General features: G+C 38.2%; 1 long non-coding RNA gene across 1 annotated transcript in view; it reads left to right on the top strand.

Annotated features, from left to right (window-relative positions):
• The first annotated feature begins 343 nt into the window (after nucleotides 1-343).
• Nucleotides 344-11,358, top strand: part of LOC138510993 (uncharacterized) — a 41,110-nt gene continuing 30,095 nt past the window's right edge. The window contains exons 1-2 of the long non-coding RNA XR_011280519.1: nucleotides 344-405; nucleotides 968-1,049. This is a non-coding gene — a long non-coding RNA (uncharacterized lncRNA). The remainder of the gene's footprint in view (nucleotides 406-967; nucleotides 1,050-11,358) is intronic.

The following is an 11,358-nucleotide window of genomic DNA, read 5'->3' as shown; positions in this document are numbered from 1 at the left end:
ACACTGTTCGAATAAATCAGTCCCTCTCTGCCTTTTTTAAGTTTTTGTGCCCTGGTGCCTGCGGGATATGGCGCAGTAGAAATAAATAAAAATAAATAAATGCAAATAAATAACTGTTGTAAATGATTGAGATAACAGATGACAGTCCTTAAGTAACGGGGAGTATGTACATGTGTCCATATAGAATGTTTTCCCAAGGTACATGGACACATGAAAGGATTACATTATCGGTTCGCAACGTGAAGGAGTGAACGGGATCTTGTAATGCTATTGTATACTTTTACAGTAACTTATTCAGTAGGTGGGGCAATACGTATCACGTGATTATTTATAGGGAAGTGAAATGGCGGATGGCTTTGGAACGCTGCCTTCACGAACTAGAAGTGAGATTATCTCCATGATTGGGTAAGTGCTTCTGTTCAAGTAGATAGGCGTCATCACATTTAGCAAGCGAACATTTAAGTACTGCAGGTACATTAGCGAAACGCGGTAACACTGAGACGCAAGCTGCAACATATATGCAAGATGATAATAGACAGTACTGTGAGGAGGTCTGTTACCGCGCTAAGTGAGGGAAGAGTTTAAAATAGCATAGGCGAATTGCGGTACGTGCGAGGAGTGAGATGCATGTTCTAAAACACATGGCAGCAACACAGTGAGATAAAGAAATGCTACTGGGAGTATGCTACTATAATTAGCTTTATTTTATGGGGAACGCGAGAGGAGTAGCCCTTACTTGTGACACATGCACGCCGTTTACTACTAGTTTACATCGAACGAGATCGAGTGATTTACTATGGCCATTCATAGTTGCAGCAAAAGCGCAGCCACATTTTTGTTACAGATGGGACATGTGAAACTACATAGAGCAACGCGCCAGGGATTCCATAAAGGGATAATGTTAGGGAGATATGATGCGTAAGCAATGTTTATGAAATTAACTCAGAGCATGGTATTCTCAATACAGAGAAATCAGGGATATTAACCTGTGAACGCAAAAGATGAGAAAAGACTGTGATTAAGATGATGTATGTTGAAAAGCCAAATGGGTGAGTAACAATTTACAACACAGCTTGTTTAAAGGGATTTTGTATGGTTTTGAAAGAGAATTGACCGTTGAGAATATTAATCATTTACTGGATTAACCTTTTTCTTTTACCTTTTAATCCCGCCCTTTACGAACCCCTTTCTGTCTGTTCTCAACATATACATTCATTGTGTCCTTGTTTGTGAAAGATTGTCATATGTCTGGTTTTGAGAAAGGCTTAGTGCTGAAACACGTGTCAACCAGTGGACATAATTAAAAACCAGTGGACATAATTACATACATCATATTAAATTAAAAGATTCTTATTGAAGGATTATTTGAAATAGCTCTGGCCTGGTGATTTTTTGCATGCACCAACAAGGACTGCATTGGGGTCACAGGTGTAATGGCTGAAGATTCATCTGGGAACAAGCAATGCTGCTGAGCTATTTTTAATGGAAATAAAGATTAAACAAGAAATCATAAAAATTGCACCTTTTACTAGTTTCCTCCCAATGCAGATATTTTGTATTTTCTTGCCGACATGGGGATTTGAACCTGCAAGATCTCCCTTTTTGCTTCCGCTTTCTCTCCTGCTCTCCCCTTCTGATGCACCTGACTGATCCCCTTACTGGTCACCTGGTCACCCTCTGAACTCTGGCCCAGGTTCCTGCATGTCCAGTTGTCCTTGCACTGCCTCTGGGCTCCCCAGCACTTAAGGGTCTGTATCTGCAACACTACAGCCCCTTCTCTCTGCACTTATGAGCCATCCACTGGCCGCATTTGTGAGTTAACTGCACATGACCCTCCCCCTGGCACTTCGCCCCTTCCCTCTTCCCCACACTTGCGTAATCTGAATGACATAAGGCCTAGTAAGATCGTTATTGTGTACTCCCTTGTTTCTCCCTCCTTGTCTTTTCGTGCCTAGAAACACTTGTGTACAGGCATGTTATAAATGCCACATCATATCATATCATTCATAAACCAATGCTCTAACCTCTGAGCAATTGGATCACTCTTTGGACAGTATAGCTATTTTATTATTACAGGGGGTTCAATGGTGTATTGTATGAACATGCATTTAGGAAGCAGCAATGTCAGTTGGAATAAACGTGTGTTGCTCTCTCTCTCAGCCATTTGTAATGGAAAGCAAGATGAAACAATATTTTTATAACAGTAAAAAAAAAACATTACCCATTTGTACAACTTTACCTACCAATTTGAGTACTTTCATTCCAAAAAGCAAAGCTGCACCTGCATATTTCCAATTGATAAATCCATGCTTTAACCTATGAGGTGCAGGGTCTCAATCAGAAATGTTAGCTTTTTGCATCATGACATAGCGATCAAAGTTGAAATGAAAACAGTTGCTTCTGGGAACGAGCAAGGTCAATTGGGATACACAAAGTTGCTGGTCTCTCTGGCTAAATCATAGCTTTTTGCATTATGACATGGGGTCAAAGGCGTAATGGCTGTAGATGTATCTGTAAACTTGCAATTTAGTTTCGGATAAAAAAAATGCTCTCCTAGCTATTTTGTATCGGATTAAAGATAAAACAATATTTTTATAACAATAAAGAACATTTAAGATTATATTTCACCAATTTCCTCCCAAAACACAGATTAAGAATGTTCATGTTGAATTGAACCCCGAAACTTGACATTTGTAAAACCATAAAATAAACCTCTGGGCCACTGGATCAATCTGAAGACAGCCTAGTGTTTTGCATTTGTTTTATTGTGTATTTAGTTATAAAACATTACACAAATGCTCAATGTAAAATAAATACAATCCATAGATCAACAATAAAATCAAACAAATTACACAATACATTAACACTACAAAATAATTATTTCCACATATTAAACCCATTTTAACCACAGACAACATTGAAATCAAACCAATTTAAAATCCTATTTGAATACTAAAAAAGAAACACTCTACATTGCATTAAAATAACTTAGTCAGTTTAAATTGCATTGTCAGTGCTATTGATTATCAACTCATACTATATTCAGGAGACCAATCAATAGACTCTAAGTCAGTTAATATTGCTGCAGCAACTTTCCAAACCTGTACACTCATAATTAGAAGACCCCTACTATAGCCTGATACACATCTTAGCCAAAATTGATAATTTCTTATCACTTGTACATGCTCCACATGATTACTATAGTACTGGCCATAAGTATTATGCATGGCAAGTATTATGCATGGCTGGACAAAATGTAGTCACATGCCTGATTGACTTTACTTGATGGTCATCGAGACAAACCCGACACAAGTGTTTCTCTTTTGGAATACCAAGCCATGCCCCTCTATTGCCCAGGACTTCAAGTCTGTTAAATCTAAGCAGCATGAACAGTCTTCTCATAGCAGGTGATGGAGCAAACCTTATATACTGTTGAGGTTTTTTAAAAGTGAAGAAAATTTGGGTAAGGGTAGAGAGTGATCTAATTTTGATTTTTTTCATGGCTGTTGACTGAGTCCCATTTTCGGCACTGTTTCTAAATAGTTTCAACAGTGCACCTGGGCAATACTTCCATCTGGGATTCCAGGCAATCAAAATAAAGAAATCCTGATTCAACCTTTGAAAGGATTGCAGTATAGCACTGTTATGAAATTAATTTTATGACATTCAATTTACATTTTGCATTCTGAAATTGTGGTCAAAGTTTTAATGGATGAAGCTGCATCTGGAAACTAGCAATGTCATTGGATAACACATTCGCTCTTCTTTCTCTGAGCTATTGGCAATGGAAATAAAGATAACACAATATATTTATAACACAAAAAATGTTCAAATTAAATGTTTTACCCATTTCCTCTCAATATACAAATTGAGCATTTTCATGCCTACAAGGTGAGTTAAACCTACAGAATTGCCAAATGTATACCGATGTGTTAATCTCTCAAGCACTAGGTCTCCTCTGAATGCTTAGCATTTTTCATTATCACATGGCGTTCAAAATTGTATTGGATGAAGGTGCATCTGGGAACTAGCATTGCTGTTTGGGATAAAAAAAAAAGGTGCTGCTCTCGCTCCCTCAGCCATTTCTAATTGATATACAATAAACAAATATTCGTATAATATTAAACAACTTGACAATTAAAGTGTTACCTTTTTGCACCCAACACGAGAGTCAGCATATCAGTTGCACTATTTTCATTCAAATGAACGAATGGACTCAAATCCTTAGGTTTTTGCATTAAGACATGGAGGTCAAAGGTGTAATGACTTAAAATTCATCTGGGAACCAGCAATATCGGTTGTGATAAACACATTTTCTGGTCTCTTACTTTGAGTCATTTATAACAGAAATAAAGATAAAACAATATTTTTATAACAGTAAAAAACACTTTACAAAATTATCATTTTATCTATTCCCTACCAATGCACTGTTTGAGCATGTTCATGTCAACGAGGTGGCTTGAGCCTGCAAATCGGCCATTGGTGAAGCCTTCCTCTAATCTCAACAAGGTCTACCTTGATAAAGCATATTTCTTTGCATCATGACATGGGGGTTAACGTTGAAATGGCTGAAGATGCTTCTGGGAACTAGCAATGCCAGCTGTGATACACAAAGTTGCATACTCTCTTCCTGAGCCATTGTCTATTGAAATAAAGGTAAAACTATATTTTTATAACAGAAAAACCATTAAAAATGAAATATTTCATCATCATACACAACTCAGCATAGCAATTTGAGTATCTCTATGCCAATGTGTAATCTTGAACTTTGCTACTAGTAAACCAATACCTTTGAGCTACTGGCTTTTCCTAAAGACAACATTGCTTTTTGCATTATAACAAAGCTGTCAAAGGTGTAATTGATGAAGATGCATCTGGAAACTACCCAGGGTCGGACCATAGCATAATATCCATCCAGACTCCAATGAAATGAAAAAGTTGCCCTAAATCTTTAATTACTCTCAAGAGCAGACTGTTGGAGTACTACCCAAGGGGGTGTTTTGGGTAAAATATGTTGCAAATAATGCATTTGAAAACATATTTTCTTCATAACATTGGTAAACAATTGTGAAGTTACTTATGATAGTGATTAGCTCTGGAACGAAAGTTGTCCATTCTTTTAAAAAAAGTGCATATCCTAGAATCAGGTGCTGGCATTGCTGGCATTGCCCCATAGGCGAGTGTGAGCCTGCATGCTCTAATCTCTGAGACACTGGAACACCCTTCAGAAAACAAAACATTTTGAATTATGACATGGAGGGTCAAAGTTGTAATGGATCAAGATGCATCTGATAACTAGCAATGCCAGTTTAGATACATAACGGTGCTGGCCTCTCTTTCTGAGCAATTTATAATGGAAATAATGATGAAACAATATTTATATAACAGTATAACAAGTTTAAAAATGTGAAATTCAGTCTATGCCCTGGAATGGACAGCAACCTAAACTGGCCATTGCTAAACCCATGCTCTAAGCTCTAATCCAATGGGTTTCTCATTAGAAAGCAAAACACATAGCCTTTTGCATTATGACATGGTGGTCAAAGGTGTAATTTCTGAAGATGCATCTGGGAACTAGCAATGCCGTTTGGCATTACACATACAAAAGCTCATACAAAAGATATCTTCCTAGTAGGTTAGCTGGTGCAGAAGGAAGGCATGTGTATCAGTGATAGGCCTCAATGTGATCGTAAGGAGTTTGGTAACCAAGAGTGTGACTGGATTAGTAGATAGTAATGCTTTAGCAGTATTTGTGGATGCAGGCACATTGGGGAAATCGTTCATACACAAGGCTAACTTGCTGGCCTCTGTATCCATTGAGCAAGGGGATTAGGGGTTCCATCGGTTCTTCACTCTCATCCTTTAATCAGAACCAATGTTGATCACATTGAGGGTTGAGAGGAGGTTCAGTGGCAAAAGGTAGAGCTTTTACATTTGGCAGGGGATTTGGGGATCTCTGGTTCTCATCTTGTCTTGGATAGTTCTGCTGGCCCCATTGTCTTTCTGGGAATTCTCCTTTGTTTTCTTTGCACTTCCTTATTTTGGCCCAACCAGTCTTTTGGGGGCAAATATCAGGAATGGTTGTGATTATTCTTTCCATAGTTTGTAGAAGGCTATTACTCTACTGAAACTATCAGCTGTGGCAATATGTATCCTCTATACAAATGTATAATAATAGGTATTCATATAAATTCAAACAGAACATTTCTGACATTATTTCATTTATTGAATATACGTTTAGCATTACGCTTTTTATATACAACTGAAAAACATTCTTCAAACAAGACACAAAGATTTCATACACATATATAAACAACATATACACAGTTCCATAAAATACAATAGTTCCATAAAATACTATTAAAATCAAGTTAAAAATCAATTATTCCACTACCTCAAAAATCTCTACATTTCCAGTAACATTTTACAATAAAAAAATATAAGATTTAAATCATTTCCCTCCATAAAACAGTGCCATATCAAACATACATCTTTAAGATCAACTTGATTACAGTATGATTTCATGTACGTGGTTCTTAAGATAACAAGACTAAAACATCTAATAATAATATGTTCCAGGATTTCAAGGACATCTTCCCCATATAGCCTACATTTGCGTTGAGCACGAGGGATCCCAGTTTTGCCACCCTTAATTTCCAAAACATTGCACACATAAACACCCTGATTCATGGAATTATTTGCGTGAAAAACGCAGATTTGTGCACCTTTCTGACCGAAAATCCCTGTTTGAAGTTTTCACGCAAACAAGTTCATGAATCGGGCAGTACATTTTAAAAGAAGGTACTGTCTTATGAAGCCTCTATTCGGAATTGGCAAAATATAAGAAGGTCTGCATGTTCTATCTGTTCTATAGCATATAAAAAGCCACTATTTGATTTCGTAGATAACTGGACTATATGATTTTTCATAACTGTAAGTGATTAACTTCAGTTTCGCCCATCATTTTATTGCCTGGATAGAGTCAAAGGTGATGGGTAGGTTCAAACCCACATGCCAAAGATTATACAGAACAATTATGTTACTCAGGGTGCCCAACTTTATGCAATTCACAAGACGAAAAAAAACCTGAATATATTTCAGAATCTTCAAACCATTATTGAGCACCCTTAAGTTGAGCCAACACGTAAAGGTTCTGGAGATAAAAGTTAACGATATTCCGATGAGATCATATTCTAGATACAGGAATTCGATAGAGAGTGTCTGAAGCAATCTGAATAATTTGTGTAAAACTTTCGCCTCAAATCTAATTAGTTTGGCTGCAAATGTGTGGCACCAGATTTCAATTCCATAAATCAACAGAGGCAATATTTTTGATGTGTATAGCAACAGGATAGTGTGAACAGAAAAAACACCATTCATACCAATAAAAGCACTAATAGAGTTAGCCATTACCATAAATCTACTTTTTGTTTCATGCAGTGAGTGTTCCATTTTAGAGAGTCATATATGTAGACTCCAAGATATTTATAGGTATGCACATGTTCAAATTTGGTTCCATCCATTGACCAAATTGGGCTACATGTGATCCTATTCTTAGCTGGGAATATCATGATCGTACTTTTGGCTATATTAATTTTCATCCCATTTTAGGATGCATACAGGCTGATTGCCTCAATCATAGACTGAAGACATTGGGGTGTATGATACAACAGTACAAGACCATCAGCGTAGCCAAGTTAAGTTAGGAATTCATTGCCTACTTTGATGGGACACTGAGTTGAGTTATTAAAAACTCTATTTAAGTCGGCAAGGTAAAGATTGAATCATGTTGCTGCTATGATAAATCCCTGTTTCACTCCTCTACGGGTATGTATAGTTGTAGACAGTTTCCCCAAGCCATCCAGAGGCACCCTTTACACTTGTACCACTATAGAGTAGCAGAATCATCCTCAATAATCCAGACGGGATATCCCATGCCACAAGTTTCTGCCATAATCTATTCCTCGACACAGCATTGAATGCGGCACTAAAATCAATAAACGGACAGTATAGAGGCGTCTCTCTTCTAGACTTTGAGTATTCAACTGCAGATACTAGGGTAAGAATGTTGTGTAATGTGGATGATTTAGGTCGAAAACCGGATTGGATTGGACTCAGGATCTACTTATCATTCATCCACTCTGTCAATTCCGCTAGTATTACTTTTACGAAGATCTCAGCGGGAATATCCAGCATAGCCAGCATACAATAATTTGAGGGGCACTCACAGGATCCTTTTTGACTAATTGGAAGGCTATGGCTCTCATGCCACATATTAGGGAGTCTGCCTGTTTTACCAAAGTCCGTGAATAGTAAATGTAAAGCATTACCCCATAACTCGGGGGACCTTTTAAACAGCCCATTACAACCATCAGGGCCTGCGGCCCGAGAAGGGTTAAGACGCTCCATAATTAGAATAATATTGAGAATGGATGCTTTACAGTCCCATGTTACAGGAGGTATGACCAGCTCCCTGACTTCAGGATTAGTAGTATCCAAGGTGGATTTAATATGTTCAACCCATAGTCTGTATGGCACATCATTTATAGATGTATCACATTTTGAAGATGATCTTATTATTCTTCAGATTTCAGTATTATCATGAGAAATTGCTAATGCAGCTATACGTAACCATCTCTTTTTTTCAATAGGGCTTTAAGCTCTTTAACCCATACATTATAACTTTTTTCAGCACATTTAATTTTGGCATTAATTGTGTCAGCACTTTAAATACCCGCATAGATATACATGTTTTCCTTGATAACAGCTCTCAATTGTTTTTTAGCTGCAGAGATCACAGGATCATAGTGTATATGCTTTGTGAACACTTTGCCACACCGCTCATATGGGGTTTTGTACAATCTGTGCATCTTTATTTGATCTTTAACACATCCAATAAAGATTGAGAAGCATTCAGCAAAGGTTATGGGAGAGTTAGTCACTGGCCCAGAAAACTGCATAATAAAGGTTGCTAAGAGGTGCCCCGCGACCTCATACCCTTTATTTAAATTATGGGGATTCCATTATATCGGATTTTCACTCTTATTTACAAAGATATCCCCATTCAAGTCATATTGACTAAGTGGCATATTCGTCTGAGTAGATTGAAACAAAATGCACAATGTTAAGTGGTCACTTTCTTCTGTAGGTAGAATTGCCATATCTTTGACCAAAGATAGGCCGCTCTGATTTACAATAACATAATCTATAGTGGAGGCACACTTTCCACGTACTCAATTGTATGCACGCAGGGCATCACCAGCACAAGACCCATTTAGGCACACAAATCCGTATGTTTTCAAGAGGGCTGCCCACGTCCGACTTTGATACTTTGAAGCACTTGGTCTTGCAGGTGCAGAATTCATATTCACCTGAAAACGGTTATCACCAATATCAATATCTGCATTAAAGTTGTCAATTAGACAAATAGGGGAAGTTGGTGACCTAGCATCTAAGATAAACTTCACTGTTGCAACATTTCTTTTGGTAGCTATGCACTATGCAATTAGGGGGGTCGTAGATATTAGCCAAGATGATTGGCATTTCTGCATACTTGATGTTAGCAACCTGAACCAACTCTGCTGCTCCTGGCAACTCCCAAATCTGCCACGGATGCCTAACCGAAATCAGCAGTCCCCCCCCTTTTGCCTTCCACGTGGACCCTTTGAGGCTGCTTTCCGCAATATATGACGACCATCCAAGTGGATGTTTTCAGTAAACCATGTCTCCTGGAGAACAATTACGGTGAACAAGTCTAGCACAGACCAAAGGGCATCTGTTCCAAAAAGATGAGAGAACCCCTGTGTGTTCCAAGAGTATAAGATATTAATGTCATCGTAATGATGAGGTAAAGTGAGGTTTAAAGGCAACAGGGAGCTATTGCCAGTACCCTTCGTTAGGATCGATCCTTACAGGTATCGGAGTGTCATTAGAGGGTTCTAAACAGATTGTCGAAGAGCTGATACTTCCAGTTACAGCTAAACTATCAGAAATGGTTGTTGGGGTACCGTTTAATATTGATGATGCACGGGCCACAATAGTCTTTTGTGGAGCAGCTGTAAACTTTAGAAGAAGGGATATCCTCCTTAGTGCCCGATGGAATGGTGTTAGACTTACCTGGCCTAAGTTTCGATGGTGGGATATATACTATATTACAAATATATCCCGGTCTGTAGAGCTTGGGCACATACCTCAGAATATAGACCAAATTTGCATCCGATTTAAACCATATGTTCGAGATACTGACAGCTACATGGTCAATCAGATCAACTATTGTTAATGTCATCAGACGCAATGACACACAATGAATTAACAGCATGAAAGATGTTAAGAACTGCTGATCTATTTAGTGGAGGTAGATATTCATCTTTGGATACATGTCGTAGTTGGAAGGCTTTCATATGTGTGGCCTCTGAAGGGATGAGGACGGAAGATTCCTCATGGGTGAACTGGGGCGGGGGTGCCAAAAGATCAATTAAGGTAGGTTGTCCCCCTTCCTCAGTCAAAAGAGTAGAGTTTAAGGCCTGTACCGCTTGAGGCACAACGAGAGGAGCTGTCATAGAGATTGCAGACATTTGATATGGGCTGGTGTTAACAGTAGGAGGTGCAAAGGATACTGGTCCCAACCCACTGATGACAGTAGGGGCACCATTTGTTGCTACAAGATGAACCACCATCGATTCAACAAGTGGTGTGATATGTATATCACTATTTACAACCATGGGGAAGGAAATAATCCCAGGTATGCTATGAACAGGTAAGCTACAGGCATTCTTTTGTGTTTTTACTCTCTTGGCGTACATAATAGCCTGGCATACAGGCTTCGCTTTAAGTTTAATAGCTGTATGTTTAATTGGTGGAACAGTCCCAACCCCACTGGTGAACAAACCGGTGGACTTATCCATAGGTTCAGTTTTTGTAGATTGAAAAATCTTAGGGGCATCTCCAGATATCATTGTGTTGCAACTGTGGTCTCTCACAGTTTTCTGTGTCCGGTTAATACTCTTATGAAGCAGTATAGATTGAATGTCGAATTTGTTTTCCATGTTCTCACATTTCGCAATAAGGGTTGTCAACAAACATTCAAAAGTCAAAAACATGTCATTAGAAGATATGGCCGTGGTACTTAGATCATTTATAGCTTGGTCAATAAGTGCATCTTTGTTAGCAACCAATGGCATTTCAAGTTCACTACCACAATCTATATGTGTCATGGACAGATACTGCAGATTTATACTGTCAACCACAGACATTTCATCATCTTGAATATTTGGAGTAATGGGAATATTATAGAAGAGAAGGGGATCAATATATAATATATATATATTTAGTGAAAGCATTAATCCAAGGAAGAGCACG

This window comes from Ambystoma mexicanum, chromosome 6p (assembly GCF_040938575.1).
Source record: "Ambystoma mexicanum isolate Mex_15411 chromosome 6p, UKY_AmexF1_1, whole genome shotgun sequence".
Lineage (NCBI taxonomy): Eukaryota > Metazoa > Chordata > Amphibia > Caudata > Ambystomatidae > Ambystoma > Ambystoma mexicanum.
This window is presented reverse-complemented; position numbering and strand designations above follow the sequence as displayed.